Here is a 23,721-nt window from a genome sequence, read left to right on the forward strand (position 1 = left end):
CAATGATGCCAGGGAAGTAAATTAAGAGAGTTATTTGTAATCTTTATTCAGTTTCATGTGTCTCCGCACGAGGCCAAGGCATAGCTAGGGTAAGCGACATTTGGGACAGTCACCCCAAAAGACTAACACCGCAGGTCCAGCTTCAACTGATATACTTTCTAACGAGCCAAGATCAATGTGAGTCTCATGGAAGGCTGTTAACTGCTGGCGCCTTGTTTCTGAATTGTGAGTGTAAAACTACTGTAAGAGCTATAACATTTATAGAAAAGGGAAATATTTATTATACATTACAACAGAGTAACTGTAGCACACATACACACTGGTGACCAAAATTAAAGCAACAAACGAAAATTTTGCAACGTTGCATTTCTTTTGCCACAGAACAGTAGAATCGTGTGGTACAAAATGAAAACAATATAAAGAATACAGAACGTCAGCAGCTGCAACATGCGAAGGCGTGGACAAAAATGTTCTTCGTTTCTTCCGACTTAACGCATTTGCATTCATTTTGCACGTTAACTTGGTTGCAATTAACCTTTCGTTACATTTATTTTACGATGAGTACTTCACAATTGGAAGGAGTATATAGAAGGTTTATACAAGGGCGATGTACTTGAGGACAATATTATGGAAATGGAAGAGGATGTAGATGAAGACGAAATGGGAGATAAGATACTGCGTGAAGAGTTTGACAGAGCACTGAAAGACCTGAGTCGGAACAAGGCGCCCGGAGTAGACAACATTCCATTAGAACTACTGATGGCCTTGGGAGAGCCAGTCATGACAAAACTCTACCAGCTGGTGAGCAAGATGTATGAGACAGGCGAAATACCCTCAGACTTCAAGAAGAATATAATAATTCCAATCCCAAAGCAAGCAGGTGGTGACAGATGTGATAATTACCGAACTATCAGTTTAATAAGTCACAGCTGCAAAATAATAACGCGAATTCTTTACAGACGAATGGAAAAACTGGTAGATGCGGACCTCGGGGAGGATCAGTTTGGATTCCGTAGAAATGTTGGAACACGTGAGGCAATACTGACCTTACGACTTATCTTAGAAGAAAGATTAAGAAAAGGGAAACCTACGTTTCTAGTATTTGTAGACTTAGAGAAAGCTTTTGACAATGTTGACTGGAATACTCTCTTTCAAATTCTGAAAGTGGCAGGGGTAAAATACAGGGAGCGAAAGGCTATATACAAGTTGTACAGAAACCAGGTGGCAGTTATTAGAGTCGAGGGGCATGAAAGGGAAGCAGTGGTTGGGAAAGGAGTGAGACAGAGTTGTAGCCTTTCCCCGATGTTATTCAATCTGTATATTGAGCAAGCAGTAAAGGAAACAAAAGAAAAATTTGGAGTAGGTATTAAAATTCATGGAGAAGAAGTAAAAACTTTAAGGTTCGCCGATGACATTGTAATTCTGTCAGAGACGGCAAAGGACTTGGAAGAGCAGTTGAACGGAATGGACAGTGTCTTGAAAGGAGGATATAAGATGAACATCAACAAAAGCAAAACGAGGATAATGGAATGTAGTCAAATTAAATCGGGTGATGCTGAGGGAATTAGATTAGGAAATGAGACACTTAAAGTAGTAAAGGAGTTTTGCTGTTTAGGAAGTAAAATAACTGATGATGGTCGATGTAGAGAGGATATAAAATGTAGATTGGCAATGGCCAGGAAAGCGTTTCTGAAGAAGAGAAATTTGTTAAAATCGAATATAGATTTATGTATAAGGAAGTTGTTTCTGAAAGTATTTGTTTGGAGTGTAGCCACGTATGGAAGTGAAACATGGACGATAACTAGTTTGGACAAGAAGAGAATAGAAGCTTTCGAAATGTGGTGCTACAGAAGAATGTTGAAGATAAGGTGGATAGATCACATAACTAATGAGGAGGTATTGAATAGAAGTGGGGAGGAGTTTGGGGCACAACTTGACAAGAAGAATGGACCGGTTGATAGGACATGTTCTGAGGCATCAAGGGATCACAAATTTAGCATTGGAGGGCAGCCTGGATGGTAAAAATCGTAGAGGGAGACCAAGAGATGAATACACTAAGCAGATTCAGAAGGATGTAGGCACTGGGAGATGAAGAAGCTTGCACAGGATAGAGTAGCATGGAGAGCTGCATCAAACCAGTCTCAGGACTGAAGACAACAACAACAACAACAACTTCACAATTTCAAGAGAAAATATTCAAGTCAACACTGTTAAAAGCCTTTTATTAATGTACTTATAGACCAACAGACTAATTAATTGGTTATGCAAAAAGTATCACACACAGCTTCTCCAGTATGGATCAAATTCAACGTCTTTTCAAAGCATTAGACATGTTTTCACAGTTTCTTCACCGCTTTTCGCCGCTGTCTCTCAGCATCTTCTATTTAAGTAAAGCGTTTGTCTATGAAATGTTCGTACATTGGCCTTTAATTAGCAGAGCGCTTTATAAACTCGCTTCAGTTTGCCAGGTCACAAGCAAGCATATTAGTGCACCGTATGCGTTTCCCGCCTGCATATACGACAATATTTTCCAGCATTCTCCACGTCTGCATACATCAGTTTAGTCCGGAACAGCATCAATTAATTGTGTACCTCTCGATGGTGTACATTAGCTTCGAACCATGAACGAGGTAAAACAAACACTTTGCTGCCGTTTACCAATAGCGCATTTTCACGGGAAACGATCGCGGGGTGCAGTTGCCGTCCACTAGGGGGAAGACCATATCGTGCAAGCGATGTTTCGAAAATTACGTTCGAATCCGCTTCCACTGGAAGCTCTTAATTTAAGTACTTCGAGCTATTCGCAGGCGCCTCCCTTCGGTCGCCATCATAGTTCATTAAATCTGACGCAGGTACTGCCCAAACAGAGAGTGTTCTATTTCATTTGTTTTATTTATTATTTATTTTTTATTATTAGAGAGGGCTCTGAGCAAAATATGAGCTCTATTTAATCGGGTAATGCGTACCTCTTTTATTCTATTCAATTTGAATTTTCATATTTTCCAACTAGACGGGTAAATGTCATATTAACAGTCAAACAGTTTGTAGTTTATTCCTTGGCCGCCCATATTTTTTTGCTCAGCTAACATTCACGAGAGCACTATGACCGACAATATTTTTCACTGCGAAAAATATTCAAACTCTAGCGTTGTCTGAATTATACGGTAAGTACCACACCTACGCAAGGGAAACTGGAACGCATAGTGTGTGTGTGTGTGTGTGTGTGTGTGTGTGTGTGTGTGTGTGTGTGTTTAAACGTTCGAGTATAACTGTAGAACACCTGGAGCAGTGACATCCAAACCTCGTATACATGTGACTTACTAGAATCTGTCCATAGCCACTTTGAACTTGCTTAATGTATAGCGGCTTTCGGGAACAGTTGTAACTAACCTGTTTCTACGGGTTATTACGTTAAGAGTGGGAATGGAAATGCTTATTGGTTGTGAAATTAACGTGGGAAGATTAGGGTCACCACCGACTCTAACCATACAACTAATCAAAGGTTTGGCCGAGTCGGAAAATAAATTAATTTGATCACAGTCCAAAAGCTCATAAAAATACGTACGTCGTGATATCGCTCATAGGGGATGCGATGTAATTAATAGTATTTCCCGTGCACTGTCCACGAGAATCAACCATTTAAAATAAAATAGTACATGCATGAACACTGTGCAAAAGATCAGCTACCAGTAACACACCTGAAAATAAGAGTTAAATCTAAAGCATTTGTTTTAAAATAAAAGCGGAAAATAATCACTGGACCTGTGCGTAAGGAATCGCGTTGGATGTGCTAACGGGAAAGCTACGAGGTGAGTGGCTTAGGTGCAAAAACGTAACCTCGGAATGCAAAAGAAAATTGTGTATAAAATCATTTATTCCTAAGATATGGATGTGAGGCATGTACACAATTCCTGATAACATTAATTCTTAAAACATTAAAGAAAAGCCAGCAAAACATACACCGTTATAATCTACACCTAAAATCACTGGTGTGAATCATTCATACAACTGCTGTTACCTGATAACTGATCGCAATAACTCGTGAAACGGTACACGTTTCGCAGTTTGTGGAGACGCAATTTCTAGCTATCGTGGCCAAGTTGCAACAATATCTCATCACACAATCATGAACAGTTAACATTCTTTAAAACAAACGGTAGCCCAACAAACTTTAATGGTCAACCACGTGGTCGGCTCCCTATGGACAAAAGATACATAAAGCAAGGCAAATTTACGAGAAGGCAAATTCTTTAAAACATACGGTAGCCCAACAAACTTTAATGTTCAACCACATGGTCGGCTCCCCACGTACAAAAGATACATAAAGAAAGGCAAATTTACGAGAAGGCAAAGCTATTAATATTTAGAAAAATGAAAGCTTATACACGCGCAGCTGAAGGCAACAGACATTCATACAGAAGCGAGTACTCACTTCTTATCGACACCTTTATGTGGGGCTCTTTCGGCGGATACAAGTCTGCTCTAGAAATTTACTTAAAAAAAAATCTGCCAAGGTTTTTCATTCCTTGCTGCGACAAGGCAAAGCAATCTCTCAGAGTTGAAAAGCGAGACCAAAAGCTAACAGCTCCCCCTCGCCAATTAACAACTCTCCACCCTTCGACTGGAGCACAGCTGTGGACGCTTCCAGTACCGGCGGCACACTGCCTCCCTTTTACTTCTCCAGCCTCTTCCACGCTCCGCGTGGCCCGGAAAACCCAAATTTGCCATTTCCACCAACCTAATGCAGGTGGATTTCTGGCAAGTAGCGCAAACCTCTTTGTCTACTTGACCACTACGAGAGTTGGCTATTCTGTACAACTGCTGCTTAATCTGTACGACTATCGCAGACTTTCTGCAGCAGACTGCGCCACCGTCTAGCAACGTGACACACAACCACATTCATTCACTCACACCACAATGAGAGTTATGAGAAAAGAGAAACAAGGAAAAGAAAGAGAGATGGTAATGAAAATGGGCTACCGGACTAATGAAAGGTGGCTACAGGACCCTATCACAGTAATGCCCCATTTTGAAAGCTACAGCCTCATTCTTATTCCGCCATCCATCTTATGGAGTGTGGGGCAGGGTTCTTTGTGTGGCACTGTCACATTCCTACTTGCCTATTCGAATAGAAATTGGTGTGCATGAAGTGCATGTGAGCTCAGATCTCTCCGATTTGGCCAACATGGTCATTTCGCTAACCTTACCAAGGGAAAGCGATATGTTTATTGATCCTTCTAGGAAGATACAGTGTGGGAATGTAACAGTAAACCAACGCATGATGTACAGTGCGTCCCTTCTAGCGTCTACTACTAAAGTCGAGTGAGCATCAATGTGCTACTTCCATTATTTTCTCGAATCATCTGCTTTTCAATAGCGTAAGAAACGAATTTTCAGCGGCATTATAACAAAAAGAAAATCACTTCAACTCTCTTAATTCTTACCTAGCTTACAAAATAGAACAATAACTTAAATTATAATTTCTTTTGTGCGCTGAGATAAAATCTGCATATATTATGGAAAAATACAGGAAGATTGTGACTGAAACTCGCTAATTCTCACTATACAGAAAAAAAATCCACGTCTGTACATGTTACCTCAGAAGGATGGCCGGCCGCGGTGGCCGTGCGGTTCTGGCGCTGCAGTCCGGAACCGCGGGACTGCTCCGGTCGCAGGTTCGAATCCTGCCTCGGGCATGGGTGTGTGTGATGTCCTTAGGTTCGTTAGGTTTAAGTAGTTCTAAGTTCTAGGGGACTTATGACCTACGATGTTGAGTCCCATAGTGCTCAGAGCCATTTGAACCTCAGAAGGATGCATCAAATCGTCCGAGGGCAGACAACTACAAAATGTGGCACATTTTGTGAAAAGGAACAAGGAATGATGACACACTAACTGAAGATCTATGCACGGCTTCGACAAACATACTGAAACACGACGAGAAATGCATCCTTGACCACAGACGCTGTCCGAGCCTGCAGGTTGTGTTATGGCATTTGAACACGAACGGCACCTGTGCGATAACAAGTTGCAAGTGTAAGTCGTGGTCAGAACATCGTCCCGTGTAGCTGAGAGTGCATTACGTCAGAGAGCCGGCCGGAGTGGTCGAGTGGTTCTAGGCGCTACAGTCTGGAACCGCGCCACCGCTCCGGTCGCAATTTCGAAGCCGGCCTCGGGCATGGATGTGTGTGAACTCCTTAGCTTAGTTAGGTTTAAGTCATCCTAAGTACTAGGGGCTGATGACCTCCCATAGTGCTCAGAGCCATTTGAACCATTTTTACGTCAGAGCTAAGTGCATTCGAACGTGGGCAAGGTGTTGGTGTTTGTGTATCCAGGATAGCCAAAGTGTTTGGTGTTGCAGAAGGCTGTGTACCGACGATTTGCACTGCATCAGGGAATGTAGAAGAACAGCATCCGCCAAGTTACGAAGCGGACGAAAATATGGAGGACGACATCTGCAGAAATGAAGGTAACAAAATGGCTCTAAGCACTATGGGACTTAACATCTGAGGTCATCAGTCCCCTAGACTTAGAACTACTTAAAGCTTACTAACCTAAGGACATCACACACATCCATGCCCGAGGCAGGATTCGAACCTGAGACCATAGCAGCCGCGCGGTTCCGGACTGAAGCGCCTAGAGATGCTTGGCGACAGCGGCCGATTTGAACGTAACATCTTCGAATTCTGTCAGCACCAAAAGAACATGAAGGGGGCTCCAGAAGCGTGGAGTTACAAAGTGAGCTGGAATTCCAAAATCACTCACGAGTGATGCAGATGCTCATAACAGGAAAACGTGCTGCTGGTCATAAAATCTGGGCTATGGAGCAACTTCTGCCGAGTTGACGTCCCCTGCTGGGGGTTCTGTGACGTTTTGGACAGCCATATCGCGGTATTCCGTGGGCCCCATGCCTATTCTGCAAGATCACGTAACTACTATTGCTGTTCATCTGCGTCCTATGTTACAGTGTTTGTTTCCCAGTAGTGATGCTGTATTCCAAGATGAACAGCCACTGTTCACATAGCTCGCATCGTCCAGGACTGGTTTTATGAGCAAGGGGATGAATTATCGCATTTCTTCTGGCCACTACAGTCACCAGATCTCAATATTAGTGTGCCTTTTAGGTCTAATTTGGAATGTGTGATCGCTCTCCACCTCCATCATTGTGACCTCAACTCCTCAGTATTTTGCAGTGGAAATGCTGAAGTATTCTCTTAAAAATCATACAGGACCTATATTTATTCATTTGGAGATGACTGGAAGCTGTTTATAAAGCCAACAGGTTTTCAAATCCTTATTAGGCATGGTAATGTGTTGTGTCTGTTGTTTTTCCATATTTTGGCCTACTGGGGACGTCTAAGGTACATGTGCAAGCCATTGCTGCGAATTACGGCTGTATTCGCAGAAGGTCTGTGAATATCACATCATAAAAGGTGAGGCATTGTTCTCCTGAAATATGGCTTGCAGTTTTTCTGGAATTCGTTTTTGAACTCCTTAATTCTCATCCTAAGAAATTTGGAAATTGATGTATGTATGTAAAAATATACAGGAGATCTCGGGGCAGAACGGTGTACCAGGCTACAACGGGACTGTGCTGTTTTCTAGACAGGAGAGAAATTGAAATTTAGTTCTAGATCAGAATGGAAGGGAGGCGCGGCAGTCATTTTGACTTCGTTTAGAGTGCGACTTGCAAATGAACAGCTGTCGTTCACGTTTCTAGTTGTATTTTCGTAAACTTTGGTAAACTTCAACGTGAGATAAACCGTGATTGTTTATTGTTAAGTCCTTAAATGACATGTAATTATAAAGTTCAAGCCATATCCTACACATTAGTTGACAGATAAAAGAAGAAAGTACGAAAAAGTTTAGGGAAATTCAGGAATACAGAAATAAAAGTCGCCGAGGAATGAAATAAATAGGGAGCGCAGGGAAGATGAGACGAAATGCCTGCATGAAACACGTGAAGAAATCGAAAAAGGAATGATTGTCGGAAGAACTGATTCAGCATAAAGGAAAGTCAAAACAGCCTTCGGTGGAATTAAAAGCAAGGGTGATAACATTTAGACCGCAACGGGAATTCCATTGTTAAATGCGGAGGAGAGAGCGGATAGGTGGAAAGAACACATTGAAGGCCACTATGAAGAGCAAGATGTCTTCGATGTGGTAGAAGAAGTAACAGGAGTCGATTTAGAGAAGATAGGAGATCCCGTATTAGAAAAAGAATTTAAGAGAGCTTTGGAGGACTTAACAACAAATAACGCAGAAAGGGGTGAACAGCATTCTATCAGAATTTCTGAAGTCATTGCGGGAAGTGGCAACAAAAGACTATTTACTTTGGTGTGTAGAATTATGAGTCTTGTGTCACATCGTCTGACTTTCGGAAAAATATTATCTACACGATTCCGAAGACTGCAAGAGTTGACAAGTGCGAGAATTATCGCACAGTCAGCTTAACAGCTCATGCATCTAAGATGGTGACAAGAATGATATACAGACGAATGGAAAAGAAAATTTGGGATGTGTTAGACGACGATCATTTTGGATTTAGGAAAGGTAAAGGCACCAGAGAGACAGTTCTGACATTGCAGTTGATAATGGAAGCAAGTTTAAAAAAATCAAGACACATTAATGGGATTTGTGAACCTGGAGAAAGAGTTCGACTATGTAAAATGGTGAAAGAAATTCTGAGAAAAATAGGGGTAAGCTAAAGGACGGAACGGGATATAAAATATGTACAAGAGCTAAGAGGGAATAACAAGAACGAAGAGCACAGATTGAAAAGGTTGTAAGACAAGAATGTAGTCTTTCACCCCTGCTGTCCAATCTGTTCGCCGAAGAAGCGCTGATGGAAATAAAAGAAAGGTTCAGGACTGTAATTGAAATTCAAGTTGAAAGGATATCAATGATACGATTCGCTGATGACATTGGTGTCCTGAGCGAAAGTGAAGAAGAATTACTTGATATGCTGAATGGCATGAATAGTCTAATGAGTACAGAATATGAATTGAGAGTTAATCTAAGAAAGACGAAAGTAATGAGAAATAAGAACAGCGAGGAACTTAACATCAGGATTGATGAAGTAGATGAAGTTAAGGAATTCTGCTACCGAAGCAGCAAAATAACAAATGACGGATTGAGCAAGGAGGACGTCAACAGCAAACTAGCACTGGAAAAAAGGACATTCCTGGTGAAGAGAAGTCTGCTAGTGCTCTGAGGAAGAAATTTCTGAGAACGCATGTTTGGAAGACAGCACTGCCTGGTAGTGAAACATGTACTGTGAGAAAAGCAGAGAATGGAAGCATCTGAGAGGTGGTGTGACACAAGAATTTGAATTAAGTTGAGGAAGAAATTTCTGAGAATGTACGTTGGGAACTCAACATTGTATGATAGTGACAATAGACTGCGGGAAAATCGGAACAGAAGAGTATCGAAGCATTTTCGGTGAAAATCGGTTGTATCAACTTGCGAAATTAAAAAATTCCTATTACTTTTTCATCACACCTTGTTGTTCGAAATTACGTTCAGAAAAAAACATTATCAGCACGTACGAGCCTTATAAGACGTCAAAAATTGGTTTTCAAACACCCCTCAGGTGTATAGGGACGAATTTGCTAATTGCCTCGTCTCCCGGGCTCTACATTTACAGAGACAGGGAGAAGTTTTGGGTCAAGTTCTCATTGGGTACAAGGAGGCCTGTGAAAGTATTGGATCAAAGCAGGGCTCGGTGGGCAAAAAATTCAAAGGAATCGCCGAACAGGTTGTTAGCATTGCCACTCTAATTGACGGACAAAAGGTTAACTCGAGCTGGTAAGTATTGTGTGGGAGAGGCCAGTACGATTCTTTCAGGACACACTGAATTACTTAGTGTCATTGACACCTGGTTAGAAGACAAATAAGGAGAACTAGAAGTAATCAGACAGGTGCGATTGAGAAGATTGCAGCACAGTACGCTGTACTAGAACTAAAGATGAGGAATAATGTTAGTGATAAGATTTATAGTGGTACGGCTGCTCGACAGCTCTCTGACCCCAACGATGGTAACCTTTGTCGGTGGGGTCTCAGGAAGATTCCCTTACTGAGCTTCCAGTGCTGGTGGCACCATCAAAGAAACAGACAGTGCAGCAAAGGAAATGGCTCCATACACGATCCCTTTGCCAGGCCCATTCCGTCTTGCACTAGGATCTGTGTCAGCTAACACACTGCAGTAGATGGAACAGGTCAAGCAACATCGTACACTACAGTACAGAGAGCCACAAATGTTCCTGAGGGACCAAATTTTCAAAATACAGTTGGAGAAGACTTTTCAAAATTATTAGTAAGGAGTAATACTCATCTACAGACGAATGTTGAAAATTAGGTGGACTTACTGGGTAAGGAATGAGGAGGTTCTGCGCAGAATCGGAGACGAAAGGAATATGTGGAAAACATTGAAAAGGAGAAGGGACAGGATGATAGGACGTCTTTTAAGACATGAAGGAATGACTTCCATGGTACTAGAGGGAGCTGTAGAGGGCAAAAACTGTAGAGGAAGACAGAGATCGGAATACGTCCAGCAAATATTCAAAAATGGTTCAAATGGCTCTGAGCACTATGGGACTTAACATCTATGGTCATCAGTCCCCTAGAACTTAGAACTACTTAAACCTAACTAACCTAAGGACAGTACACAACACCCAGTCATCACGCCAGCAAATATTGAGTACGTAGGTAGCAAGTGAGATGAAGAGATTGGCATAGCAAAAGAATTCGTGGCTGGCCACATTAAACCAGTCAGAAGACTGATGACCCGAAAAAGTGTTATATGATATGTTTAAATCTAGCCATTATTGTGTCCCATAAAAGTTGTTAATCTGAAATCTGCTCTTGGGGCGGACTGGAATGGTGCAGAATGGGATAGCTTCAATGGATTGAAAATAACAGCCAACTAGTTGCAAAACACAGGTTTACTAATCCTTGACCACGGTTACTATGGTTTTAAAGCTGTCTTCTACTGGAGGTGTTGTATGTAGAATCACATTATTTATATCCAGTATGGGAGTCGTTGACTGTGTAGTAATGTGTGCATAAGTGGATGACGTGAACATATAGTAGACTGACTCAGCGACTCCCACATTGGCTATAAATAATGTGATCGTATATGCAGTCTCTTCTGAAGAAGACAGTTTTAAAACTGTCAAAGCCATGGTTAAGGTTTAACATATGTGCACTTTGCGACTGGTTGGCTGTCATTTGCAATCCACTGAAGCTTTTGCATGCACAGTTGCTGAAGCACAGTCATGTTCAAAATCTTTTTTGATGGAAGCAGATTTCAAACTATGTGTTTCTTTTTTTCTCTACTTTATCCAGTGTTGTTAACTTACATTACACTGACTGATAGATAGCAATGAGATAGTAAATAAACAGAAATAGCGGTTTTTAGCTGTTTCATCTTCTGAAATGGTAGTTTTAAAAGCAACTTAGGAGTCAAACGTACCCAAATCAAGGTTAGGAAAATATGCTTATAAAACTAAAAATATTACAACTACAGAGTGGACAAATTAGATGGGCAAATTATAATGTTTTCACTGCAGAACAAAAATATGATATCGTAGCATATCTGAAGACAGTGGTGAGCAGACACTTAAGTCCAGCGATGAAACATCTCATTGTCAGATCATTAGTCTATCAGCTACATATGTAACAAAAAGACTGTCTAGCTGGGCAAGACTTGGTTATGAAATTCAGTGCTAGCTAGGCATTCTACTTTGTCTATTCGCAAGGCGGAAATTACATCTGGTGCAAAAGTGATGGGATTGAGGTTACGGTAACATGGTAATAAACTGAAGAGCTAAAGCAACTTTCTGTATTCAAATAGAGAGATTTATAAACAGACAGAATACGGCGCAGAGGTCATCAACGCCCATATAAGACAACATATGTGTGACACAGTAGTTAGATCGGTTACTGCCGCTACAGTGGGAGGTTATCAAGGTGGAACTGAGTTCGAACGTGTTGTTACAGTCGGCGCACGAGCAGTGGGACACAGCATTTCCGAGGTAGCGATGAAATGGGGAATTTACCGAACGACTTATTCACGAGTGTACCGTGAATATCAGAAATCCGGTAAAACATCAGATCTCAGGCGCCCTGCGGCCGGAAAAAGATCCTGGAAGAACGGGACCAACGACAACTGAAGAGAATGACTCAACGCAACAGAAGTGCAACTCTTCCGAAAATTGCTGCATTTTTCAATGCTGGGTCATCAACAGGTGTCAGCAAAATATCATCAATGTGGACTTTCTGAGCAGAAGATCCACTCGTGTACCCTTGATGTCTGCAGGACACAAAGCTTTACACCGTGACTGGGCCCGTAGACTCCGATATTGGACTGTTGATGACTGGAAACATTTTGCCTGGTCGGACGAGTCTCATTTCAAATTGTATCGAGTGGATAGACGTGTACGGGTATGGAGCCAACCTCTTGAATCAGTGGATCCATGTCAGATGGTCGAGGCTCTGTAATGATGTGGGGCGTGTCCAGTTGGATTGATATGGGACCCCTGATACGTCTAGATACGACTGACAGTTGACAGGTATGCAAGGATCATGGTTGAGCATCTGCATCCATTCATGTCCATTGTGCATTCCGACGGACTTGGGCAATTCCAGCAGGACAATGCGACACCCCAAGCGTCCAGAATTGTTACAGGGCAGCTCCAGGAACACTCTTCTGAATTTAAACAGTTCGACAGACCACCAAACTTCCCAGACATGAACATTATTTAGCATATCTGAGATGCCTTGCAATGTGTTGTTCAGAAGAGATCTCCACTCCCTTATGGATTTATGGATAGCCCTGCAGGATTCATTCCCTCCAGCTACTTCAAACATTAGTTGAGTCCATGCCAAGAGGTGTCGCAAATCTTCTGCATGGTCACGGGGACTCTCCACGATATTAGGCAGGTGTATCAGTGTCTTAGGCACTTTACTGTAAGAATTAAGAATAATTGTAAATCTCTGAAAATGACAATATTTTGTTGTTGTTAACGACTTTTTTGAAATTTCTCTAGTGACCAGACAAAACAACACTCCTGGAAATGGAAAAAAGAACACACTGACACAGGTGTGTCAGACCCACCATACTTGCTCCGGACACTGCGAGAGGGCTGTACAAGCAATGATCACACGCACGGCACAGCGGACACACCAGGAAAAAAGAACACACTGACACAGGTGTGTCAGACCCACCATACTTGCTCCGGACACTGCGAGAGGGCTGTACAAGCAATGATCACACGCACGGCACAGCGGACACACCAGGAACCGCGGTGTTGGCCGTCGAATGGCGCTAGCTGCGCAGCATTTGTGCACCGCCGCCGTCAGTGTCAGCCAGTTTGCCGTGGCATACGGAGCTCCATCTCAGTCTTTAACACTGGTAGCATGCCGCGACAGCGTGGACGTGAACCGTATGTGCAGTTGACGGACTTTGAGCGAGGGCGTATAGTGGGCACGCGGGAGGTCGGGTGGACGTACCGCCGAATTGCTCAACACGTGGGGCGTGAGGTCTCCACAGTACATCGATGTTGTCGCCAGTGGTCGGCGGAAGGTGCACGTGCCCGTCGACCAGGGACCGGACCGCAGCGACGCACGGATGCACGCCAAGACCGTAGGATCCTACGCAGTGCCGTAGGGGACCCCACCGCCACTTCCCAGCAAATTAGGGACACTGTTGCTCCTGGGGTATCGGCGAGGACCATTCGCAACCGTCTCCATGAAGCTGGGCTACGGTCCCGCACACCGTTAGGCCGTCTTCCGCTCACGCCCCAACATCGTGCAGCCCGCCTCCAGTGGTGTCGCGACAGGCGTGAATGGAGGGACGAATGGAGATGTGTCGTCTTCAGCGATGAGATTTACTTCTGCCTTGGTGCCAATGATGGTCGTATGCGTGTTTGGCGCCGTGCAGGTGAGCGCCACAATCAGGACTGCATACGACCGAGGCATACAGGGCCAACACCCGGCATCATGGTGTGGGGAGCGATCTCCTACACCGGCTGTACACCTCTGGTGATCGTCGAGGGGACACTGAATAGTGCACGGTACATCCAAACCGTCATGGAACCCATCGTTCTACCATTCCTAGACCGGCAAGGGAACTTGCTGTTCCAACAGGACAATGCACGTCCGCATGTATCCCGTGCCACCCAACGTGCTCTAGAAGGTGTAAGTCAACTACCCTGGCCAGCAAGATCTCCGGATCTGTCCCTCATTGAGCATGTTTGGGACTGGATGAAGCGTCGTCTCACGCGGTGTGCACGTCCAGCACGAACGCTGGTCCAACTGAGGCGCCAGGTGGAAATGGCATGGCAAGCCGTTCCACAGGACTACATCCAGCATATCTACGATCGTCTCCATGGGAGAATAGCAGCCTGCATTGCTGCGAAAGATGGATATACACTGTACTAGTGCCGACATTGTGCATGCTCTGTTGCCTGTGTCTATGTGCCTGTGGTTCTGTCAGTGTGATCATGTGATGTATCTGACCCCAGGAATGTGTCAATAAAGTTTCCCCTTCCTGGGTCAATGAATTCACGGTGTTCTTATTTCAGTTTCCAGGAGTGTATATAATCGTCCGACCACGGCTCTGGCTTATTTTATTGCTCCGGGAAAAGGCTGATCACAGTAAAACACGTGGCATATTAGTCCACTTTATTGTATAAATGAATGAAAAATTTACTCAGCTTTGACACTTTTACTTGCTGCGAAAGTACTGAATAATTTAAGCTTCTCATGGAGTGGCAAATGAGCACTTGAAACACTAACTTGAGGTCCAATGTTCAGTGTTAACAACACTAAAAGCTCATTTGAAACATTAACTACGAATAGGTCCTAGATTATGATGTTGAAAATGTAGCTGAGGTCTCGAATTGGGGTGAGCTCTTACCTGCTCCACACCATATTGACCTCAGTACCAGGGCGCTGTTATTGCTATGAGAGGAGTTGTGGTGTTGTGGAGTGCCTTTCCTAAGTGCCTTCAATGCGGTGTTGTGGTTTGCAGCGAGCCCTCGATAATGTTTGTGGTATCATCTGCGTTGCCGACAATGACGTGGCATCATGATCTAAGGAAGATACCATGGATTTCGTGCTCCTCGCCTAAATCCTTCATTTAACAACGAGGGTTGTCCAGAAAGTGAGTTCCGATCGTTCGCGAAATGGATACCAATGAGAAAATAAGGTAGAGCTTTGCACAGATTTGTTGGGCAGTGTCTCTAGTACACCTGTCGATCGTGACGCGTCGCTCTTTTCAGTTTTGAGTTAACAGTGAGCACGCTAAGATACGTAGGGAACAGCGTCTCCCGCCAAGTGCCTGGTTAGAGATTTCGCCTGTGTCATGCAGCCCACATAACACAACTGTCGAGTAGGTCCTTCTTCATGCCAATTCTCGGCCGCGCTCTGAAGGGGCAATGAAGACGCTCCTGCAGCGTTTCCGATGAGAAGTGTTTGATCACCGACAATTCATAATTGGCTCCCCCTGAGCCTCATCTCTGCTCACAAGAACGGCTGGCTATGAAGACAAAAATTTTCCACAGACAACGAGCTGCAGACCAGTGCAGATAACTGGCCGGAAGCTCAGGCGGCTGCTTTCTGTGACGAGAATATTGGAATGTTGATACAACACTACGACAAAACTCGGAGTTGGAGCGGCTACTATGTAGAGAAGTAGGTGGAAGGTGTATGTAACTGCTGCAATTAAAACGTTTCTGGTTACCACTGTGGTTTCCATTTAACGACCGATCGGAACTTACTTTCTGGACAAACCTCGTAATTTCAGTGTTTGTGCAGTAATTTCACAAAAAATTGCTTTATCCTAATTTGCCCATAGGGTAGGTCAGAATGGGAAGTGTTGTTGTTGTGGTCTTCAGTCCTGAGACAGGTTTGATGCAGCTCTCCATGCTACTCTAAGCTTGTTCATTTCCCAGTACCTACTGCAACCTACATCCTTCTGAATCTGCTTAGTGTATTCATCTCTTGGTCTCCCTCTACGATTTTTACCATCTACGCTGCCCTCCAATACTAAATTGGTGATCCCTTGAGGCCTCAGAACATGTCCTACCAACCGATCCCTTCTTCTAGTCAAGTTATGCCACAAAATTCTGCCCAATCCTATCCAATACCTCCTCATTATTTATTTGATCTACCCACCTATTCTTCAGCATTATCCTTTAGCACCACATTTCGAAAGCTTCTATTCTCTTCTTGTCCAAAATATTTACCGTCCATGTTTCACTTCCATACACGGCCACACTCCAGACAAATACTTTGAGAACTGAGTTCCTGACACTTAAATCTATATTCGATGTTAACAAACAAATTTCTCTTCTTCAGAAACGCTTTCCTTGCCATTGCCAGTCTACATTTTATATCCTCTCTACTTCGACCATCATCAGTTATTTTGCTCCCCAAATAGCAAAACTCCTTTACTACTTCAAGTGTCTCATTTCCTAATCTAATTCCCTCGGCATCACCTGACTTAATTCAACTACATTCCATTATCCTCGTTTTGCTTGTGTTGATGTTCATCTCATATCCTACTTTCAAGACACTTTCCATTCCGTTCAACTGCTCTTCCAAGTCCTTTGCTGTCTCCGACAGAATTACAATGTCATCGGCAAACCTCAAAGCTTTTATTACTTTTCCATGGATTTTAATACCTACTCCGAATTTTTCTTTTCTTTCCTTCACTGCTTGCTCAATATAAAGATTGAATAACATCAGGGAGAGGCTACAGCCCTGTCTCACTCCCTTTGCAACCACTGCTTCCCTTTCATACCCCTCGACTCTTATAACTGCCATCTGGTTTCTGTACAAATCCGATCAATTCTAGGCGCTACAGTTTGGAACCGCGCGACCGCTCCGGTCGCAGGCTCGAATCCAGCCTCGGGCATGGATGTGTGTGATGTCTTTAGGTTAGTTAGGTTTAAGTACTTCTACGTTCTAGGGGACTGATGACCTCAGATGTTAAGTCCCATAGTGCTCAGAGCCATTCTGTACAAATTGTAAATAGGCTTTCGCTCCCTGCATTTTACCCCTGCCACCTTCGAAGTATACAAGCATATCCTTTAAACAAGTGAAAAATACATAGTTTTAACTGATTTTCAAGTAAGGTACGTAACGCAATACTACAACGCGATTTTTTTGTATGTACAATAAGTGTTTTCTAATGTTCCTTTGTTGTTCAAAAATTGTTAAGGAGTAAGTATCCCTTTGCAATGTGAGGTGCCCTAAACTCTACCCGCGAATGTTGGGGGCCTGGCTGCTGTACGCTGGTGGGAGCCGACCACCAGATTCCGCTGGCAGGGTGTGTGCTCTCGGCTGCCTGCACTTGGCTGTCCCCCTCCCTGCGAGCTCCACACACGTTGGGTCGGCCGGTCAGACAGGGCGGAGATTTATGGCACGCAGAAACGGCCCTCACAGGGGAAGCTTGGGCGCTGGTGAAAGCTGGCCTTCGGGGTAACAGTGGCCAGGGTTCCGCCTTCCGTTGTGCCCTCGCCATCATTCAGGCTCTCTCTTTAGCGATATCACTGTACTCACCACCAAATAAATTTTTGGCTGGCTACTGTCTATTTTACAGCAAACCATCTACCTCAGGGATCCCCAGACTATTTTGGACAAGTGACCCCTTTTCCAAAATGAACTGTCACGTCACACCCCCTTATTCATAATGGTCTGCTAATTTAAAATAGCTGCTACAGAGTGTTATTTTTCATTCTTAGGTCAATAGAAGAAGCAATGCTTTAAGTTAGCAGACTATTGTGAATAAGGGGGCCTATCTTTAGTTTCTTCCTATTGCTGCAAAATACCTAGGTACTAAGGTGAAAACGCGCCTGAAAGACGTACGCTCGAACTCATTATCTCGCACAAACTTGTCCACACAGACTTTTTCATCTTGTACGAACTTGAGACTTTACATTACTACAACAATGCTATTTCCTACAAAAATATTAATTATTCTTAGTACACGTAACACAACGTAAACAATACAGTACCTACCTCTCTTGAAAGTTTTAAATAAGAACTTGTGTTAATTTAATAGGGGTCGATTTTTAGACCTCGTCGACCCCCAAAAGCAGTTTTCGTTTATGTCGACCCCTAGGAAACCGATGTCGACCCCAAGGGGTCGATATCGACCACTTTGGGAATCCCTGATCTACATCTACAGCTATACTCTGCAAACCACCTTAAGCGCGCTCTAGACTGTCTGTAATGTCTATGGATAAGAGGAGTTGTAGAGCTATCGTAAGCTATCATAAGTAAACGTGCACTACGGCAGTTTCCTTAGTAGCCTTGGTCATTTAAATTCGTATCTGCTTTACCTGTACGCTAGGTGTGTTTCCGACTAATAGGACGTTATTTCGATCGCTTTGTTAGGATATGCAATCACTGTCCTACTAGATTCCCGTAGAAATCGGAAGTTGTGAATGTTCTAGAAACTGTGTGAGGATATGTAAAGGTCTGCATAACACACAGATAATTCCTGTTCATTAAATCCTCCTACTGTTACTTTAAAATAAACGGTTTTAATAGTGAAATTGAAATTGTCAGTGTTTATTTTTTATTCGAAAATGGTTGCTTTGTAGCGTGAAACAGAGCGATGTTGTAGTAGAAATAAAAACATAATACAGATTTATCATATAGCGCTAGGAAACTGTGTACCTCAAAATAGTTAAAATTTTAAAAGAATGAAAAATAAAAACATATAAATACTTCGTCGAATTTATATAAAACGTGTTTCTGATATTCATAGCCGGCCGGTTGGCCGAGCGGTTCTAGGCGCTTCAGTCTGGAACCGCGCGACCGCTACGGTCGCAGGTTCGAATCCTGCCTCGGGCATGGATGTGTGCGATGTCCTTAGGTTAGTTGGGTTTAAGTAGTTGTAAGTTCTGGGGGACTGATGACCTCAGATGTTAAGTTCCATAGTGCTCAGAGCCATTTGAACCATTTTTTTGATATTCATAAACAACTTTCACCTTTATCAATACTAACAGGAAACTCTTTGCCTTTGATCATGATGAAGAACGTTCTATTGAGTATAAAATAACAATAGTAAATATACGTATTTTTTATGTTCGTCCATGTAAACTCTACTTGCGTCGAAAGTAATTGAAGTGTATGTGAATTCCTAAGGGACCAAACTGCTGAATTCATCGGTCCCTAGACTTACACACTACTTAAACTAACTAAAGCTAAGAACAACACACACACCCATGTCCGAGGGAGGACTCGAACCTCCGGCCGGAGGGGCCAAAAGCAATTGATTTGGCTACATAAAAGAGTATATATTACCCGATCAATAATTTTTATTACATATGAAATGCAGATTATGTTTTGTTAAGATATTAAATACTCAATGGTCTAACACTGAACGATGTGTGGTTCTAATTCAGTGCAAAACAAACAAACAAAAAACAGAGAGAAGTCGTCAGCTCCCAGTTTCTGTCTCACACTTCTATTTACGTTTGTTTCCCTAATCATTCTTACCAATACCACTCATAATCCTGTAGTATGCTACCAAATCCACTGAACCGTAGTTGTGGTAGAGCGCAGGTCTAGGTAACAGTGAAGGATGCGCAACGTATTATAAAATATACTAGTTTGGCACCCATATGGTCAAATCAAAGAGTATAGTGATTGCAGTGAAAAATACAATGAGCCATTGTCGAATAATAGGAACTGTATCTGGCAGTAGATAGTCTTCACTTACAAGAGACCGCACCCCAATAAAACTTCTGTAATTTATTATGTTTCGGTACGGAGAGTTTTTAACTCAAATATCAATCACCGAAAGCAGCTCGAAAGAACTCTTAAAATTTCTCGAGAAAATCGAGTTTGAAATTTTCTGTCGAACTTTAAGGCGCTAAAGTAACGACGAAAGTAAGGTTTAAGAAATTGTGTCGTAGTGTGCTCCTCTGCTCTGGGGAAAGGGGGATGGGTTCGATTCCTGAGAGATTCAAGTTTGTAGAAAAAGGTTCACGTTGTATCGAGCATTTCTGTGAATCGGAACATACATAAAGATGAAAAAAAATCGGTCTGGTTTCAGTCGTTGTTTAAGTTTTCTCCGTTCCATCATTTAAATATAAGATTCATCATACATATGCTGATTAGCACATATATTTGTCATTTTTATAAAAAAAATGTACGATTTTCAATTATATATCACACCCAAAAATCCGGTTTTCATTGGAAATATCAGTTCTTAGTTACCGATCTTTTATGAGAGTACATAGGAGAAGAGGAACTACTTAGCCGAGATAGCTGTAAAAAGCTTTATTGTTGATAACCGGTTTCGGTAAAACTAAGCTACCATCTTCAGATCTGTAATAAAATTACAAGAAGTGCTACGAACTGTTATACAAACAATGCAATATCAACCATAGAAGAACCAAATGACAACATACCTTGTAATATAATGTAGCATCATCTGTGTAACAGTTTTTACCATTTATTGTAATTTCACTACAGAGCTGAAGATGTAAACTTAGTTTTATCGAAACAGGTTACCTACAATAAAGTTTTTTCACAGCGATCTCGGCTAAGGAGTTTCTCTTCTCCTAAGTGTTCACTATTGATCGCCCCTTCGAGCTCAACATTAGTAATCTTGTTTTATAAGAGTGTTAATCAAGATCGATAAAATAAAAACAATTGCAAATAAATTTTTTCTTCCTTATGTATTGTACGCTTCATTAGAATGCTCATAGAACAGTGCACTAATGTTTAACTATTTGAATTCACCAGGAATCAAACCCAGGCTCTCATGCAACAGAGTGTTCAAATGGCTCTGAGCACTATGGGACAACTGCTGAGGTCATCTGTCCCATGGGACTTAGAACTAATTAAACCTAACTAACCTAAGGACATCACACACATCCATGCCAGGGGCAGGATTCGAACCTAGGACCGTAGCAGTCGCGCGGTTCCAGACTGAAGTGCCTAGAACCGCTCAGCCACACCGGCCGGCCACAGAGTGTATGTGTAAGCCACCTACGTGTAACGGTAGCGCAACTCCCACGCCCGTATACAAACACCGACATTTATGCAACGGACTAGTGTGGCATTCGTGTAATTCCGATGTTCGAGCTGTAAATGTCGAAAGCTGAAGTATGGTGACGTCATTACCAAATGGGTCCAGACGACACCGACGGGCTCGCCAGCTCGAGCATCGTCAACACGGACCAGCTCTTCCCCTCGATGGGCGGAGTTCTTGCAGGATCCCCCTGCATCGCCTCCAAGTCTTGTTTTGTTGAGTTGGTTGTGACTTCAGTTTTATTTCTTGTCTGCACGTTGCCCTTCTCAGGAAATTGATGACGTCCCTGTTGCCCGCATGTGCCGACAGCTGTGCTGGCCCAGCGCGGGCCGACAGTACATCTTCCGGCGTGACGGCGCAGGGAGCGCCTCACTGCGGCGGCTGTTTGGCGGCCGCTGGTGTGGCCGTCATCATTGCCTCTGCAACGCGCTGCAGCGTGTCGGCAAGGTGCGCGACCTTGTCGATAGCCAAAGAAGTGCAGAGACGGCTGCAGCCAGTGTTTGTTATTCTTTTCTTTGTTGCCGAGGGACAAACACCGGTAGACAACTACTGGAGAATGAAGGGTGCGTATGGGGCAACATTTTTGTCGAAAATCACCGTTGTGGAGTCGTGTGCGATAAGGGATGCTCCTGATTCATGACAACGCACATTCCGGTATAGCAAATATAGCTACACAAGTTACGCCAGCTCAAGTGGGAGACTCTGAACCACCTGCTCTGTATTCCTAATCTCTCCCAATGCGCCTTTCCCGTCTACGGACCCCTAAAAAAAAGGCATTGATGGGTCAATGATTCTGCTGGAAGAGGACGTGGAGCAGGCAGTTTCGGACTTCTTCACGCAGTAGGACGTGGTGGTTTACCAGACTTGTATCTTCTACCTGATGCATCGATGTGGAGATTGCCTGAATGCTTACGTCCACAGCGCCTGTTCGGCTCACCGATTCTGAACTGTACGGGCCTTCGGACGGAAACTTTTGGAGTACCTCTTATATAAGGTGCAATCCCTGTACAGTTCAGAATCGGTATGCCGAACAGGCGCTGTCGACGTGAACATTCAGGAAGTCATCACATCGACGCATCAGGTAGAAGATACAAGTCTGGTAAACCACCACGTCCTGCTGCGTGAAGAAGTCCATGCATAACTGTCTACACTCTTCCACAACTTTGACCTTTTCGTTAAATTAATGTTGTCAAAAGCCTCCCTCTTCAGGCACAGTACAATTTCCGTGAAAAACCGATTTGGGTTTAGACATCAATGGACCAAAAGCGCTATTTCTGTTTATTAATTAAATACGTGTCTTCAAGAGGTTAAATACTTTCAACAAATAAACTTCTGTGGTAAGACTCTCCTCATCCACTTAACCGTTTAATTAGAACAGTTACTTTACCCTTCCACGATAAAACTTTGAACATTCATCGATACGTGTCATGTTGACGTGAGAACTAAAAGTCTCTAACGGATTGAAATTTATCGCGGGTAATGCTTTACTAAACAACGCTCAAAATAGTAACTTGAAAGTAGGCTGATAAGGTTTCCTTATTGGTACGAGAGAGGCAATTCTGACGTTACGGCTAATAATGGAAGCAAGGCTAAAGAAAAATCAAGACACTTTCATAGGATTTGTCGACCTGGAAAAAGCGTTCGACAATATAAATTGGTGCAAGCTGTTCGAGATCCTGAAAAAAGTAGGGGTAAGCTATAGGGAGAGACGGGTCATATACAATATGTACAACAACCAAGAGGGAATAATAAGAGTGGACGATCTAGAACGAAGTGCTCGTATTAAGAAGGGAGTAAGACAAGGCTGTAGCCTTTCGCCCCTACTCTTCAAACTGTACATCGAGGAAGCAATGATGGAAATAAAAGAAAGGTTCGGGAGTGGAATTAAAATACAAGGTGAAAGGATATTAATGATACGATTCGCTGATGACATTGCTATCCTGAGTGAAATTGAAGAAGAATTAAATGATCTGCTGAACGGAATGAACAGTCTAATGAGTACACAGTATGGTTTGAGAGTAAATAGGAGAAAGACGAAGGTAATGAGAAGTAGTAGAAATGAGAACAGCGAGAAACTTAACATCAGAATTGATGGTCACGAAGTCAATGAAGTTAAGGAATTCTACTACCTAGGCAGTAAAATAACCAATGACGGACGGAGCAAGGAGGACATCAAAAGCAGACTCACTATGGCAAAAAAGCCATTTCTAGCCAAGAGAAGTCTACTAATATCAAACACCGGCCTTAACTTGAGGAAGAAATTTCTGAGGATGTAAGTCTGGAGTACAGTAGAGGAAGGTGGACTGTGGGAAAACCGGAACAGAAGAGAATCGAAGCATTTGAGATGTGGTGCTATAGACGAATGTTGAAAATTAGATGGACTAATAAGGTAAGGAATGAGGAGGTTCTACGCAGAATCGGAGAGGAAAAGAATATGTGGAAAACACTGATAAGGAGAAGGGACAGGATAATAGGACATATGCTAAGACATGAGGGAATGACTTCCATGGTACTAGAGGGAGCTGTAGAGGGCAAAAACTGTAGAGGAAGACGGAGATTGGAATACGTCAAGAAAATAATTGAGGACGTAAGTTGCAAGTGCTACTCTGAGATGAAGAGGTTAACACAGGAAAGGAATTCGTGGCGGGCCGCATCAAACCAGTAAA

This window comes from Schistocerca gregaria, chromosome 9, assembly GCF_023897955.1.
Source record: "Schistocerca gregaria isolate iqSchGreg1 chromosome 9, iqSchGreg1.2, whole genome shotgun sequence".
In the NCBI taxonomy this organism is placed as follows: Eukaryota; Metazoa; Arthropoda; class Insecta; order Orthoptera; family Acrididae; genus Schistocerca; species Schistocerca gregaria.